This window comes from Suricata suricatta, chromosome 6 (genome assembly GCF_006229205.1).
Source record: "Suricata suricatta isolate VVHF042 chromosome 6, meerkat_22Aug2017_6uvM2_HiC, whole genome shotgun sequence".
Classification (NCBI taxonomy): Eukaryota; Metazoa; Chordata; class Mammalia; order Carnivora; family Herpestidae; genus Suricata; species Suricata suricatta.
In genome coordinates, this window is record NC_043705.1 from 31,365,332 (window position 1) to 31,369,655 (window position 4,324).

Below are 4,324 nucleotides of genomic sequence, written 5' to 3' on the forward strand. Positions count from 1 at the left end.
TCTGCTCCAGGCCTCAGGAGGCGGGTTGGTGGGCCTGCCGGCCTCACACTTTGTGGGTGTGGACGGGGTGCGCGCTTTCCTGCAGACGTATTCCCAGGAGGTGTCCGTCAGGGCGGACTCCCGGGAGAGTCACGTGATCTTCCCGCAGCCCAACTATGCTGACACGCTCATCAGCCAGGAGAGCTGTGGGAAAAGCGAGCCTCTGCTGATAACTCAGGATTTACTTGAAACAAAAGGAGACCCTGGTGCTCAACAGGTGAGTAAATCTTGCCACACCAAAACATGGGCAGAGAGCTATTTAAATGTCTCCAGTTGTATAAGATAGGTAATTGATGAAGTAAAGGCACTTTTTTAGTTTTCTATTACTGTAAGGCAGAGGGGCAGATGATTCCTCAAAAATAATCAATAGCAGTTACTACTTCTAAACACTGTTTATTACTTATCATTGTAGTGTTCATGTAGTTACAGTTTCAACAACAATTTCTTAATTCTATATCTCTAACCATCTCTCTTCTTTAAGTGCCATTTTCCTTTGGTTATTACTGAAAGATTAGAACTGTGAGATGTGGTGGAGTATGCGACTCTTGACTTTGAGGTGGTGAATCTGAGCCCCACTTTGGGTGTAGGGATTATCTTTTTTCAAAAAACTGAAGTGAAAGACAGTTGGATAAAATCAAATTAAAGCATTCTGTCATGTGAAGCTGTTACTGATTCTAGACTGAGTATTTTTATTTTTAAAAATTCTAATGTTTTATTTGTGTGTGTGTGTGTGTGTGAGAGAGAGAGAGAGAGAGAGAGAGAGAGAGAGAGAGAGAGAGAGAGAAAGAACAGGGGAGGGTCAGAGAAAGAGGGAGACACAGAATCCGAAGACAGGCTCCAGGCTCTGAGCTGTCAGTACAGAACCAGATGTGGGGCTTGAACTCACGAAACATGAGATCATAACCTGAGCCGAAGTTGATGCTTAACCAGCTGAACCACACAGGCGCCCCTAGACTGAGTATTTTTAAATGTCCTCTTTTTTACACTTTACTTGAATTTTTCCTTGAAAATTTTCCATTGTAATGAAAGTGACAATTTATAAATACTGGAGAAAATATTAACTTATTTATTTTTAATATAATTTATTGTCAAATTAGCTAACATTCAGTGTTACAGTGTGCTCTTGTTTTTGGGGGTAGATTCCCATGATTCATCACTTAAGTACAACACCCAATGCTCATCCCAACAAGTGCCCTCCTCAATGCCCATCACCCATTTCCCCTCTCACGCACCCCCCATCAACCTTCACTCTGTTCTCTGTGTTTAAGAGTCTCTTATGGCTTGTCTCCCTCCCTGTTTGTAACTTTTTTCCCCTTCCTGAAAATATTAGCTTTTAGATCTAATTTTAACAGGGATAGCTTCTCAATTGGATTGGTATATTTCAAATACTTTGTTGTTGTAGTTTGTGAGATACACCAGCAGTCACTATGTGTGATTCCTTTGGCTCACTTCTGTGATTACCAAAAATATTGCTCATTTTATTTCACTCATCTTTAAGTAGGTTAAAGGAATAATTTTAATAGTTTCTAAATTCCTACTATGACATCCCTGTGAGACCCTTCTCAATTTCTAAGGAAAACATACCTTTCAAAATCTTTCATTTTTTTATCCTGAGAGTCACTTGTAGAGATTGGGTAATTTGGATTCTGAACTGATACAATTTATGCTACTTAGTAAGTAGGCCTCATCCTGGTTCCTGAAAACTGCCCTCAGGTAGCTCCTATATGGCTCTGGGATGATCGGATATGGGGGAAATATTTTGTGTGGAAGGGATATGCAACACTCGTCATTTAGTTCTGTGAGATAATTAAGAATTTGTGAATGTCTAGGGCTACACAAATTAGTGCTCTTTCATAGCTGGGAATTATAGCAGTGATCTGTGAACTATGGGCCAATTCAACTTAAGAAGGAACATTTTAGTTTTTTAAAAAACAATTTACTGGGGCGCCTGGGTGACTCAGTTGGTTAAGCGTCCTACTTTGGCTCAGGTCATGATCTCACTGGTTTGTGGGTTCGAGCCCTGCATCAGGCTCTGTGCTGAATGTTTGCTCAGAGCCTGGAGTTGGCTTGGGATTCTCTGTCTCTGTGTCTCCTTCTCTCTCTGCCCTCTTTCACTCACACTCTGCCTCACTCTGTCTTTCAAAAATAAATAAATGTAAAGCAAATATTTAAAAAAATTTACTTATTAAAAAAAATTTTTTTTAGTTTAAGTAATCTCTACACCCAACATGGGGCTCAAACTCATCACTCTCAGATCAAGAGTTACATCGTTTTGGGACTGAGCCACCCAAGCACCCTGCATTTTAGTTTCTAAATGCTTTTGTTTTCGTGGGAAACTGTGTTGCAATACATGGAATAAAGAGAATGTCCTGTGATACAATTATGCGGGGCAAGAGCGGAGATAATGCTGAGGAGGAGTCTGAGGAGAGATTATTTAAAATACTGAAGCTTTGAAAGAAAATTTGGAAATATCAATTGGCCTCCATTTTTGGAGGCTGGCATTAGGAATACGTTCCAGAATCAGAGTGATAACATATTTTAAATGCCTAGGAGAGCAGTAGATAATTAGTACATTAATAGCACACAGAAAACATATTTTTGTTTGATTGGGCACTGGGTTTCTTTTAGGAAATAATATTTCTGGTTAAGGAAATGATCGTACAACCATATGACGGGCCACGACATAACTGTAAGAAATAGATGGGAAAGCTGTGCACTTAGATGAAATGATTTCAAGGTACAGTGAATGAAAAAAGCAAGATGCAGAACATGGTATATTGTATACTTACATTATGTATTAACGTGGCGGGAGAGAACATTTGTAAAAATTTGCTGCACTACTCAAAACATCTCTGGAATGATACACACAAAAACGTAATATTTATTTCTCTTGGGAGAAGTGTGTTATTGAAACCAGGGACGGAGAGAATATGTGTTATGTACCTCTTCAATTTGGAACTACATGAATATATACCTATTTAAAAACAACTAAATTCAAAAAAGAAACCGGTCCCAAACTGTTTACAAGCAGTTGGTGCATTTAAGTGGGAAAACCTCTGGGTGTCGCTGTAGGTCAAAAAAGTGAGAGAAAAAGCATCTGGGAACCTCTTAGAGGGTAACTTCCTGCTCAAACCGGCCACATAGAGAAGACCCGTACAGATTCGGATACAGAAAACAAAAGCAGGAAAAGAGCTCCTACCCGGGATTTTGCTATCCACAGAGGGCTTATTTCTCCTCCCAACCAAAAAGAAGAGCCACCGTGAAGGGAGACAGGATGAGGCCGAGCGCAGAAAGGAGCAGTCCAGCGCGGTGGCGGCAGGTACTGTTGCCCTTCCTGCTGTCTTTGTTCTGCGGGGCTCTCCCTGATCAGATCCGCTATTCAATTCCCGAAGAGCTGGCCAAAAACTCGGTGGTAGGAAACCTCGCCAAGGATCTGGGGCTCAGTGTGCGGGATTTGCCAGCCCGGAAGCTGCGGGTTAGCGCGGAGAAAGAATATTTCACTGTAAACCCTGAGAGTGGGGACTTACTTGTGATTGACAGAATAGACCGAGAGCAGATATGCGGAAAGAAGCCTCTGTGTATTCTGGATTTCGATACTGTCGCTGAAAACCCACTAAATATTTTCCATGTAGCAGTAGTAGTACAGGATATAAATGACAATACCCCTATATTCAAACAGAGTAAGACTGATTTAAAAATTGGCGAATCCACTAAGCCAGGTAAAACGTTTCCGCTAGATCCGGCCCTGGATTCAGATGCTGGTCCTAATTCATTGCAAAGATACCATCTTAAAGACAACGAACACTTTGATCTCGTAGAGAAACAGTCTCCAGATGGCCGTAAATATCCTGAGTTGGTTCTGAAACATTTCCTAGACAGAGAAGAACAGAATCTCCATCAATTGGTCCTAACAGCTGTGGACGGTGGAGACCCACCCCTAAGTGGCACCACTCAGATCCAAATCCAAGTGACGGATGCCAATGATAACCCCCCAGTTTTCATCCAGGACGTGTACAAGGTCAGCCTGCAGGAAGGGGTACCTCCGGGCTTCTCCGTGCTTCAAGTAACGGCCACTGACCAGGATGAGGGCGTCAATGCAGAAATCACCTACTCTTTTCATCATGTGGATGAAATAGTGGAACAGTTTTTTAACTTAGATCAAAGAACAGGTGAAATCACAACAAAGAATAATTTTGATTTTGAAACTGCTAATAGTTACACTCTCAGTGTAGAAGCAAAAGATCATGGAGATCTAGCAGCCTATTGTAGTATCCAAGTTGAAATT

The 4,324-nt window shown here is 41.4% G+C and overlaps 1 protein-coding gene across 3 annotated transcripts in view; it reads left to right on the forward strand.

Moving 5' to 3' along the window:
* LOC115294307 (protocadherin gamma-C3) overlaps positions 1 to 4,324 on the forward strand; it is a 161,270-nt gene that overhangs the window by 35,958 nt on the left and 120,988 nt on the right. The window lies entirely within an intron of this gene.